Source organism: Chiloscyllium punctatum, unplaced genomic scaffold (genome assembly GCF_047496795.1).
Source record: "Chiloscyllium punctatum isolate Juve2018m unplaced genomic scaffold, sChiPun1.3 scaffold_656, whole genome shotgun sequence".
NCBI classification, from domain to species: Eukaryota; Metazoa; Chordata; class Chondrichthyes; order Orectolobiformes; family Hemiscylliidae; genus Chiloscyllium; species Chiloscyllium punctatum.
The window spans coordinates 40,001-52,500 of NW_027310390.1; positions in this window are offsets into that span (position 1 = coordinate 40,001).

Consider the following 12,500-nt stretch of genomic DNA (forward strand, 5'->3'; position numbering starts at 1 on the left):
TGGTATAAATCAGTAACCACCGACACTTAGAATATTTTCGGGTTGGTATAAATCAGTAACCACTGACACTTAGAATTTTTTCGGGTCGGTACAAATCAGTAACCACTGACACTTAGAATATTTTCGGGTTGGTATAAATCAGTAACCACCGACACTTAGAATATTTTCGAGTTGGTATAAATCAGTAACCACTGACACTTAGAATTTTTTCGAGTTGGTATAAATCAGTAACCACTGACACTTAGAATATTTTCGGGTTGGTATAAATCAGTAACCACCGACACTTAGAATATTTTCGAGTTGGTATAAATCAGTAACCACTGACACTTAGAATTTTTTCGAGTTGGTATAAATCAGTAACCACTGACACTTAGAATATTTTCGGGTTGGTATAAATCAGTAACCACCGACACTTAGAATATTTTCGAGTTGGTATAAATCAGTAACCACCGACACTTAGAATTTTTTCGAGTTGGTATAAATCAGTAACCACTGACACTTAGAATTTTTTCGGGTTGGTATAAATCAGTAACCACCGACACTTAGAATATTTTCGAGTTGGTATAAATCAGTAACCACTGACACTTAGAATTTTTTCGGGTCGGTATAAATCAGTAACCACTGACACTTAGAATTTTTTCGAGTTGGTATAAATCAGTAACCACTGACACTTAGAATATTTTCGGGTTGGTATAAATCAGTAACCACTGACACTTAGAATTTTTTTCGACTTGGTATAAATCAGTAACCACTGACACTTAGAATTTTTTCGGGTTGGTATAAATCAGTAACCACTGACACTTAGAATATTTTCGGGTCGGTACAAATCAGTAACCACTGACACTTAGAATATTTTCGGGTTGGTATAAATCAGTAACCACTGACACTTAGAATTTTTTCGAGTTGGTATAAATCAGTAACCACTGACACTTAGAATTTTTTCGGGTTGGTATAAATCAGTAACCACCGACACTTAGAATATTTTCGGGTTGGTATAAATCAGTAACCACCGACACTTAGAATTTTTTCGGCTCAGTAGAAATCAGTAACCAAGCGCATTTTTGAATTGGTTACTGATTTCTCCGTTCGAGTTGCGGCTGCGGTTGGCTTCAAATAGTGGTGGGGGCTTAATTATCGCCGAGGGGAGCATGTCCCGGTGGTGTGGCCGAGGATGGAGTGCCTTTTGAAGGGGGTGTTTCTGAATTTGGACCCTTTTTGAGTTGCATGGCCGGATGGGTGTGGTTTTGAAGGGTGTGTCTGTCTGGAGTGGCACCGGCGTTGGTGTGAGGCTGAGGGTGGGCGTTCGGTTCCTGGTTAGGGATAGGGAAAGGGTGAGACTTAGCTTTAGTGCTCGTGCCCCCGATTTTGGTAATGTTTGACGTCAATTTTCCAAGGAGGCGAATGCAAGGCTTCAGAGGGACTTTGAGTGTTCGGGGGCGGGGTAGCTCAGCCGGATTTGCCCCGGCGGTTCTGCGGACGGTGTTGACTTCGAGGGCGGACCGGCCCCCGTGTTCAGTCCGAATATCGTGCATTGTTAACGGCGGGAAGTGTTCCAAAAGGGAATGGGATTGAATGTGACTGCTGAAGCCGACTTTGAGACCTGTAACGCGGGTAGCTCAGCCGGATTTGACCCGGCGGTTCTGGCGACGGTCTCGCCTTCGAGGGGGGAGCGCCCCGCGTGTTCAGGCCGAATTTTGTGCATTTCCATCGGCGGGAAGAGGTCCAAACGGGAATGGGATTGAATGTGACTGCTGAAGCCGACATTGAGACCTCTAACGCGGGTAGCTCGGCAGGATTTGACCCGGCGGTTCTGCCGAAGGTCTCACCTTCGAGGGGGGAGCGTCCCGCGTGTTCAGGCCGAATATCGTGCATTGTTAACGGCGGGAAGTGTTCCAAAAGGGAATGGGATTGAATGTGACTGCTGAAGCCGACATTGAGACCTCTAACGCGGGTAGCTCGGCCGGATTTGACCCGGCGGTTCTGGCGACGGTCTCGCCTTCGAGGGGGGAGCGTCCCGCGTGTTCAGGCCGAATTTTGTGCATTTCCATCGGCGGGAAGAGGTCCAAACGGGAATGGGATTGAATGTGACTGCTGAAGCCGACATTGAGACCTCTAACGCGGGTAGCTCGGCCGGATTTGACCCGGCGGTTCTGCCGAAGGTCTCACCTTCGAGGGGGGAGCCTCCCGCGTGTTCAGGCCGAATTTTGTGCATTTCCATCGGCGGGAAGAGGTCCAAACGGGAATGGGATTGAATGTGACTGCTGAAGCCGACATTGAGACCTCTAACGCGGGTAGCTCGGCCGGATTTGACCCGGCGGTTCTGCCGAAGGTCTCACCTTCGAGGGGGGAGCGCCCACCGTGTACAGGCCGATTTTCATGCATTTCCAACCGTGGGAAGGGGTCCGAAAGGGGATGGGGGTGAACGTGACTGCTCAACCCGACTTTGAGACCTGTAACGCGGGTAGCTCAGCCGGATTTGACCCGGCGGTTCTGGCGACGGTCTCGCCTTCGAGGGGGGAGCGTCCCGCGTGTTCAGGCCGAATTTTGTGCATTTCCATCGGCGGGAAGAGGTCCAAACGGGAATGGGATTGAATGTGACTGCTGAAGCCGACATTGAGACCTCTAACGCGGGTAGCTCGGCAGGATTTGACCCGGCGGTTCTGCCGAAGGTCTCACCTTCGAGGGGGGAGCGCCCACCGTGTACAGGCCGATTTTCATGCATTTCCAACCGTGGGAAGGGGGCCGAAAGGGGATGGGGGTGAATGTGACTGCTCAACCCGACTTTGAGGCATCTAACCCGGGTAGCTCAGCCGGGTTTGACCCGGCGGTTCTGCCGACGGCCTCGCCTTCGAGGGGGGAGCGTCCCCCGTGTACAGGCCGATTTTCATGCATTTCGAACCGTGGGAAGTGGCCCAAAAGGGGATGGGAGTGAATGTGACTGCTCAACCCGACTTTGGCGCTTCCGAGCCGGGTAGCTCAGCCGGGTTTGACCCGGCGGTTCTGCCGACGGTCTCGTCTTCGAGGCGGGTGCCTCCCCCGTGTACAGGCCGATTTTCATGCATTTCGTACCGTGGGAAGTGGTCCAAAAGGGAATGGGGGTGGACGTGACTGCTCATACCGACATCGAGACTTGTAAGCCGTGTAGCTCGGCCGGGTTTGATCCGGCGGGTCTGCCGACGGTCTCGTCTTCGAGAGGGGGGCCTCCCCCGTGTACAGGCCGATTTTCGTGCATTTCCAACGGTGGGAAGAGGTTCAAAAGGGGATGGGGGTGAATGTGACTGCTCAACCCGACTCTGAGGCTTCTAACCCGGGTAGCCCGGCCGGGTTTGACCCGGCGGTTCTGCCGTCGGTCTCGCCTTCGAGGGCGGAGCCTCCCCCGTGTACAGGCCGATTTTCGTGCATTTCAAACCGTGGGAAGCGGTCCAAAAGGGGATGGGAGTGAATGTGACTGCTCATACCGACCTTGGCGCTTCCGACCCGGGTAGCTCAGCCGGGTTTGACCCGGCGGTTCTGCCGACGGTCTCGTCTTCGAGGCGGGTGCCTCCCCCGTGTACAGGCCGATTTTCATGCATTTCGTACCGTGGGAAGTGGTCCAAAAGGGAATGGGGGTGAATGTGACTGCTCAACCCGACTCTGAGGCTTCTAACCCGGGTAGCTCGGCCGGGTTTGACCCGGCGGTTCTGCCGTCGGTCTCGCCTTCGAGAGGGGCGCCTCCCCCGTGTACAGGCCGATTTTCGTGCATTTCCAACGGTGGGAAGAGGTTCAAAAGGGGATGGGGGTGAATGTGACTGCTCAACCCGACTCTGAGGCTTCTAACCCGGGTAGCCCGGCCGGGTTTGACCCGGCGGTTCTGCCGTCGGTCTCGCCTTCGAGGGCGGAGCCTCCCCCGTGTACAGGCCGATTTTCGTGCATTTCAAACCGTGGGAAGCGGTCCAAAAGGGGATGGGAGTGAATGTGACTGCTCATACCGACCTTGGCGCTTCCGACCCGGGTAGCTCAGCCGGGTTTGACCCGGCGGTTCTGCCGACGGTCTCGCCTTCGAGGGGGGAGCGTCCCCCGTGTTCAGGCCGAATTTTGTGCATTTCGAACCGTGGGAAGTTGCCCAAAAGTCGATGGGAGTGAATGTGACTGCTCAACCCGACTTTGGCGCTTCCGAGCCGGGTAGCTCAGCCGGGTTTGACCCGGCGGTTCTGCCGACGGTCTCGTCTTCGAGGCGGGTGCCTCCCCCGTGTACAGGCCGATTTTCATGCATTTCGTACCGTGGGAAGTGGTCCAAAAGGGAATAGGGGTGGACGTGACTGCTCATACCGACATTGAGACTTGTAAGCCGTGTAGCTCGGCCGGGTTTGATCCGGCGGGTCTGCCGACGGTCTCGTCTTCGAGGCGGGTGCCTCCCCCGTGTACAGGCCGATTTTCGTGCATTTCGAACCGTGGGAAGTGGTCCAAAAGGGGATGGGGGTGGACGTGACTGCTCAACCCGACTTTGAGGCTTCTAACCCGGGTAGCTCGGCCGGGTTTGACCCGTCGATTCTGCCGATGGTCTCGTTTTGGAGGGGGGAGCCTCCCCCGTGTTCAGTCCGATTTTCGTGCATTTCGAACCGTGGGAAGTGGCCCAAAAGGGGATGGGAGTGAATGTGACTGCTCATACCGACTTTGGCGCTTCCGAGCCTGGTAGCTCAGCCGGGTTTGATCCGGCGGTTCTGCCGACGGTCTCGTCTTCGAGGCGGCTCCCTCCCCCGTGTACAGGCCGATTTTCATGCATTTGCAACGGTGGGAAGTTGCCCAAAAGGGGATGGGAGTGAATGTGACTGCTCAACCCGACTTTGGCGCTTCCGAGCCTGGTAGCTCAGCCGGGTTTGAACCGGCGGTTCTGCCGACGGTCTCGTCTTCGAGGCGGCTCCCTCCCCCGTGTACAGGCCGATTTTCGTGCATTTCGAACCGTGGGAAGTGGTCCAAAAGGGAATGGGGGTGGACGTGACTGCTCAACCCGACTCTGAGGCTTCTAACCCGGGTAGCTCGGCCGGGTTTGATCCGGCGGTTCTGCCGACGGTCTCGTCTTCGAGGCCGGTGCCTCCCCCGTGTACAGGCCGATTTTCGTGCATTTCCAACGGTGGGAAGTGGTCCAAAAGGGAATGGGGGTGGACGTGTCTGCTCATACCGACTTTGAGACTTGTAAGCCGGGTAGCTCAGCCGGGTTTGTTCCGGCGGTTCTGCCGACGGTCTCGTCATCGAGGGGGGAGCCTCCCCCGTGTCCAGGCCGATTTTCATGCATTTCCAACCGTGGGAAGTGGTCCAAAAGGGAATGGGGGTGAATGTGACTGCTCATACCGACTTTGAGACTTTTAAGCCGGGTAGCTCAGCCGGGTTTGACCCGGCGGTTCTGCCGACGGTCTCGCCTTCGAGGGGGGAGCGTCCCCCGTGTTCAGGCCGAATTTTGTGCATTTCGAACCGTGGGAAGTTGCCCAAAAGTCGATGGGAGTGAATGTGACTGCTCAACCCGACTTTGAGACTTGTAAGCCGGGTAGCTCAGCCGGGTTTGACCCGGCGGTTCTGCCGACGGTCTCGTCTTCGAGGCGGGTGCCTCCCCCGTGTACAGGCCGATTTTCATGCATTTCGTACCGTGGGAAGCGGTCCAAAAGGGGATGGGAGTGAACGTGACTGCTCATACCGACTTTGGCGCTTCCGAGCCGGGTAGCTCAGCCGGGTTTGACCCGGCGGGTCTGCCGACGGTCTCGCCTTCGAGGGGGGAGCGTCCCCCGTGTTCAGGCCGAATCTTGTGCATTTCGAACCGTGGGAAGTTGCCCAAAAGTCGATGGGAGTGAATGTGACTGCTCAACCCGACTTTGAGACTTGTAAGCCGGGTAGCTCAGCCGGGTTTGACCCGGCGGTTCTGCCGACGGTCTCGTCTTCGAGGCCGGTGCCTCCCCCGTGTACAGGCCGATTTTCGTGCATTTCCAACGGTGGGAAGTGGTCCAAAAGGGAATGGGGGTGGACGTGTCTGCTCATACCGACTTTGAGACTTGTAAGCCGGGTAGCTCAGCCGGGTTTGTTCCGGCGGTTCTGCCGACGGTCTCGTCATCGAGGGGGGAGCCTCCCCCGTGTCCAGGCCGATTTTCATGCATTTCCAACCGTGGGAAGTGGTCCAAAAGGGAATGGGGGTGAATGTGACTGCTCATACCGACTTTGAGACTTTTAAGCCGGGTAGCTCGGCCGGGTTTGACCCGGCGGTTCTGCCGACGGTCTCGTCTTCGAGGCGGGTGCCTCCCCCGTGTACAGGCCGATTTTCGTGCATTTCGAACCGTGGGAAGTGGTCTAAAAGTCGATGGGAGTGAACGTGACTGCTCAACCCGACTTTGAGACTTGTAAGCCGGGTAGCTCAGCCAGGTTTGACCCGGCGGTTCTGCCGACGGTCTCGCCTTCGAGGGCGGACCCTCCCCCGTGTACAGGCCGGTTTTCGTGCATTTCGAACCGTGGGAAGTGATCCAAAAGGGAATGGGGGTGAACGTGACTGCCCAACCCGGCTTTGAGACTTGTAAGCCGGGTAGCTCAGCCGGGTTGGACCCGGCGGTTCTGCCGACGGTCTCGACTTCGAGGCGGGTGCCTCCCCCGTGTACAGGCCGATTTTCATGCATTTGCAACGGTGGGAAGTTGCCCAAAAGTCGATGGGAGTGAATGTGACTGCTCAACCCGACTTCGAGACTTGTAAGCCGGGTAGCTCAGCCGGGTTTGACCCGGCGGTTCTGCCGACGGTCTCGCCTTCGAGGGGGGAGCCTCCCCCGTGTACAGGCCGATTTTCGTGCATTTCCAACGGTGGGAACAGGTTCAAAAGGGGATGGGAGTGATTGTGACTGCTCAACCCGACTCTAGGGCTTCTAACCCGGGTAGCCCGGCCGGGTTTGACCCGGCGGTTCTGCCGACGGTCTCGTCTTCGAGGCGGGTGCCTCCCCCGTATACAGGCCGATTTTCATGCATTTCGAACCGTGGGAAGTGGTCCAAAAGGGAATGGGGGTGGACGTGTCTGCTCATACCGACTTTGAGACTTGTAAGCCGGGTAGCTCAGCCGGGTTTGATCCGGCGGTTCTGCCGACGGTCTCGCCTTCGAGGGGGGAGCCTCCCCCGTGTTCAGTCCGATTTCCATGCATTTCCAACCGTGGGAAGTTGCCCAAAAGGGGATGGGAGTGAATGTGACTGCTCAACCCGACTTTGGCGCTTCCGAGCCGGGTAGCTCAGCCGGGTTTGACCCGGCGGTTCTGCCGACGGTCTCGTCTTCGAGGCGGGTGCCTCCCCCGTATACAGGCCGATTTTCATGCATTTCGAACCGTGGGAAGTGGTCCAAAAGGGAATGGGGGTGGACGTGTCTGCTCATACCGACTTTGAGACTTGTAAGCCGGGTAGCTCAGCCGGGTTTGATCCGGCGGTTCTGCCGACGGTCTCGCCTTCGAGGGGGGAGCCTCCCCCGTGTTCAGTCCGATTTCCATGCATTTCCAACCGTGGGAAGTTGCCCAAAAGGGGATGGGAGTGAATGTGACTGCTCAACCCGACTTTGGCGCTTCCGAGCCGGGTAGCTCAGCCGGGTTTGACCCGGCGGTTCTGCCGACGGTCTCGTCTTCGAGGCGGGTGCCTCCCCCGTGTACAGGCCGATTTTCATGCATTTGGAACCGTGGGAAGTGGTCCAAAAGGGAATGGGGGTGGACGTGACTGCTCATACCGACTTTGAGACTTGTAAGCCGGGTAGCTCAGCCGGGTTTGACCCGGCGGTTCTGCCGACGGTCTCGCCTTCGAGGGGGGAGCCTCCCCCGTGTTCAGTCCGATTTTCGTGCATTTCCCACGGTGGGAAATGGTATCTTTCATTACGGGGACAAGGGTCTGAAGCGGTGAAGTCAGTAACCGGCATAGTTAAGGAAAGGGTTCGAATTTTCTCAACAGTACGAAAAAAGTGAGCAGGGAAGCTAGAGAAGGTGTCAGTGAGTCCCAAACGAGTGAACCGCAAAACTTAGGGAAATGCCCGAAAGCGTTTTAAAGGGTGAAATCGGGAACGAGGAAATGATCGGAAAGTGCCTGAAAGTGCTAAATGAGTAAACAGAAAAACGAAGAAAAATGTTTGAAAAGAAGAAGTGAGTAACCAGGAAAACTTAGAAAAATGTTCAAAACGAAGAAATCAGTAACCAGGAAAACTTAGAAAAATGATCAAAAAGAAGAAATGAGTAACCAGGAAAACTTAGAAAAATGTTTAAAAAGAAGAAATCAGTAACCAGGAAAACTTAGGAAAATGTTTAAAAAGAAGAAATCAGTAACCAGAAAAACTGCGAAAAATGTTTAAAAAGAAGAAATGAGTAACCAGAAAAACTTAGAAAAATGTTTAAAAAGAAGAAATCAGTAACCAGGAAAACTTAGAAAAATGTTTAAAAAGAAGAAATCAGTAACCAGGAAAACTTAGAAAAATGTTATAAAAGAAGAAGTGAGTAACCAGAAAAACTTAGAAAAATGTTTAAAAAGAAGAAATCAGTAACCAGAAAAACTGCGAAAAATGTTTAAAAAGAAGAAATCAGTAACCAGACAAACTGCGAAAAATGTTTAAAAAGAAGAAATCAGTAACCAGGAAAACTTAGAAAAATGTTTAAAAAGAAGAAGTGAGTAACCAGAAAAACTTAGAAAAATGTTTAAAAAGAAGAAATCAGTAACCAGAAAAACTTAGAAAAATGTTTAAAAAGAAGAAATCAGTAACCAGACAAACTGCGAAAAATGTTTAAAAAGAAGAAATCAGTAACCAGAAAAACTTAGAAAAATGTTTAAAAAGAAGAAGTGAGTAACCAGAAAAACTTAGAAAAATGTTTAAAAAGAAGAAATCAGTAACCAGAAAAACGGCGAAAAATGTTTAAAAAGAAGAAATCAGTAACCAGACAAACTGCGAAAAATGTTTAAAAAGAAGAAATCAGTAACCAGAAAAACTTAGAAAAATGTTTAAAAAGAAGAAATCAGTAACCAGAAAAACTGCGAAAAATGTTTAAAAAGAAGAAATCAGTAACCAGACAAACTGCGAAAAATGTTTAAAAAGAAGAAATCAGTAACCAGGAAAACTTAGAAAAATGTTTAAAAAGAAGAAATCAGTAACCAGAAAAACTGCGAAAAATGTTTAAAAAGAAGAAATGAGTAACCAGGAAAACTTAGAAAAATGTTTAAAAAGAAGAAGTGAGTAACCAGAAAAACTTAGAAAAATGTTTAAAAAGAAGAAATCAGTAACCAGACAAACTTAGAAAAATGTTTAAAAAGAAGAAATCATTAACCAGACAAACTGCGAAAAATGTTTAAAAAGAAGAAATCAGTAACCAGAAAAACTTAGAAAAATGTTTAAAAAGAAGAAATCAGTAACCAGAAAAACTTAGAAAAATGTTTAAAAAGAAGAAATCAGTAACCAGGAAAACTTAGAAAAATGTTTAAAAAGAAGAAGTGAGTAACCAGAAAAACTTAGAAAAATGTTTAAAAAGAAGAAATCAGTAACCAGAAAAACGGCGAAAAATGTTTAAAAAGAAGAAATCAGTAACCAGACAAACTGCGAAAAATGTTTAAAAAGAAGAAGTCAGTAACCAGAAAAACTTAGAAAAATGTTTAAAAAGAAGAAATGAGTAACCAGAAAAACTTAGAAAAATGTTTAAAAAGAAGAAATCAGTAACCAGAAAAACTTAGAAAAATGTTTAAAAAGAAGAAGTGAGTAACCAGGAAAACTTAGAAAAATGTTTAAAAAGAAGAAATGAGTAACCAGAAAAACTTAGAAAAATGTTTAAAAAGAAGAAATCAGTAACCAGAAAAACTTAGAAAAATGTTTAAAAAGAAGAAATGAGTAACCAGAAAAACTTAGAAAAATGTTTAAAAAGAAGAAATCAGTAACCAGAAAAACGGCGAAAAATGTTTAAAAAGAAGAAATCAGTAACCAGAAAAACGGCGAAAAATGTTTAAAAAGAAGAAATCAGTAACCAGAAAAACTTAGAAAAATGTTTAAAAAGAAGAAGTGAGTAACCAGAAAAACTTAGAAAAATGTTTAAAAAGAAGAAATGAGTAACCAGAAAAACTTAGAAAAATGTTTAAAAAGAAGAAATCAGTAACCAGAAAAACTTAGAAAAATGTTTAAAAAGAAGAAATGAGTAACCAGAAAAACGGCGAAAAATGTTTAAAAAGAAGAAATCAGTAACCAGAAAAACGGCGAAAAATGTTTAAAAAGAAGAAATCAGTAACCAGACAAACTGCGAAAAATGTTTAAAAAGAAGAAATCAGTAACCAGAAAAACTTAGAAAAATGTTTAAAAAGAAGAAATCAGTAACCAGGAAAACTTGGAAAAAAACACTTAGAAAAATTTTCAGCAAAGTGTGAAAAATATTCTAAGTGTCAGCGGAGGAAAATGCTGCAGCATCGGGAAAGATTCGCAAACTTACACCGAACATGTGCTCCGAAGTGCCGGAGGAATTGGGTGAATTGAGCCCGGCAAATGGCCAGCTGTCGTTTTGTGCCTGCAGCCCGAAAACTTTAACTTTGTCTGTCGCGGAAGTCCGGACCGAGAAAAATCCAAACGGTTTTGACCGGACCGAGTTCCAGACCGATGCAGTCAAATTTGGAATTCAGACCCATTCAGTGCCACTTGTAGTTTTTCCGCAGTGAGGTTGGCGGGGTACCCGGAGATATATGGGAACACGATTTTTAGAACAAAATGGCGGCGCGGGACCGTTCTGAAAGGCATCCGAAAAACGGTTCCACGGGCATAGCACTTTAATGACAGGTATGAGTGCATGCCGGAGAGCTCTTGGAAGTCGAATTTTTGACACTTTGTCAATTTTTTGACAGATTTGACAAACTCTTTCTGTCTGTTCTAAGAGTCAGTCAGAGACTTGTGCGGCGGTCTTTTGACACTATTGGAGGGCGGGCAAACCCCACGTTGACTCCGGCCGTCCCTCCACAGGCGCTCGTGTCCAAAATGAAGGCGAGAGACGCGAGTGGCCTGGTTCCCTTGGGTGTTGCCAAGAAGGCTGCGGGCTGACCGTTGCCTGAGCACTCCCTAAAGCCTCTTGTGATGAGAGCAGACCTCGCCTGCCGCACGACCGGCTCTGGGAGTCGTTGGGCCGCTATTTGTGAATAGTCTGGTCCTCCTCTGCCACCCGGACAAGCGCGATGGCTCTGCCGCCCTGCGGTGCTCGTCACCCAGGTTTGGGGAACACGATACTCGTAACAAAAATAAAAGGCGGCTCGGGACCTGCAGGCGAAAGGGGTCCCGTGGTGCTAAGCACGTCGACTTCGGGTCTCGGTGCAAGCCGGAGAGCTCACGGAAGTCTAAAGTTTTCGGCACGTGGTCGAATCTTTTCAAAGGCTTACCCGGCTCTTTCCGTCCATTCTGAGAGTAAGTCAGAGGCCGGTGCGGAGGTCTCTTGACAATCGGAGGGGGTGGTGGCCCTCCGCAGGCGCTCGTGTCGAAAATGAAGGCGAGAGACGCGAGTGGCCTGGTTCCCCTGGGTGTTGCCAGGAAGGCTGCGGGCTGACCCTTGCCTGAGCACTCCCTAAAGCCTCTTGTGATGAGAGCAGACCTCGCGCGCCGCACGACCGGCTCTGGGAGTCGTTGGGCCGCTATCTGTGAATAGTCTGGTCCTCCTCTGCCACCCGGCCAAGTGCGATGGCTCTGCCGCCCTGCGGTGCTCGTCACGCAGGTATGGGGCACACGATGCTCGTAACAGCAAATAAAGGCGGCTCGGGACCTGCAGGCGAAAGGGGTCCCGTGGTGCTTAGCACGTCGACTTCGGGTCTCGGTGCAAGCCGGAGAGCTCACGGAAGTCTAAAGTTTTCGGCACGTGGTCGAATCTTTTGAAAGGCTTACCCGGCTCTTTCCGTCCATTCTGAGAGTCAGTCAGAGGCCGGTGCGGCGGTCTATTGACGACCGGAGGCTCCCATGGGTGTTGCGATGAGGGTGGAGGGCACAGAACCTTGCCTTAGCACTCCCTAATAAAGCCTCTTGTGAAGAGAGCAGACCTCGCGCGCCGCACGACCGGCTCTGGGAGTCGTTGGGCCGCTATCTGTGAATAGTCTGGTCCTCCTCTGCCACCCGGCCAAGTGCGATGGCTCTGCCGCCCTGCGGTGCTCGTCACGCAGGTATGGGGCACACGATGCTCGTAACAGCAAATAAAGGCGGCTCGGGACCTGCAGGCGAAAGGGGTCCCGTGGTGCTTAGCACGTCGACTTCGGGTCTCGGTGCAAGCCGGAGAGCTCACGGAAGTCTAAAGTTTTCGGCACGTGGTCGAATCTTTTGAAAGGCTTACCCGGCTCTTTCCGTCCATTCTGAGAGTCAGTCAGAGGCCGGTGCGGCGGTCTATTGACGACCGGAGGCTCCCATGGGTGTTGCGATGAGGGTGGAGGGCACAGAACCTTGCCTTAGCACTCCCTAATAAAGCCTCTTGTGAAGAGAGCAGACCTCGCGCGCCGCACGACCGGCTCTGGGAGTCGTTGGGCCGCTATCTGTGAATAGT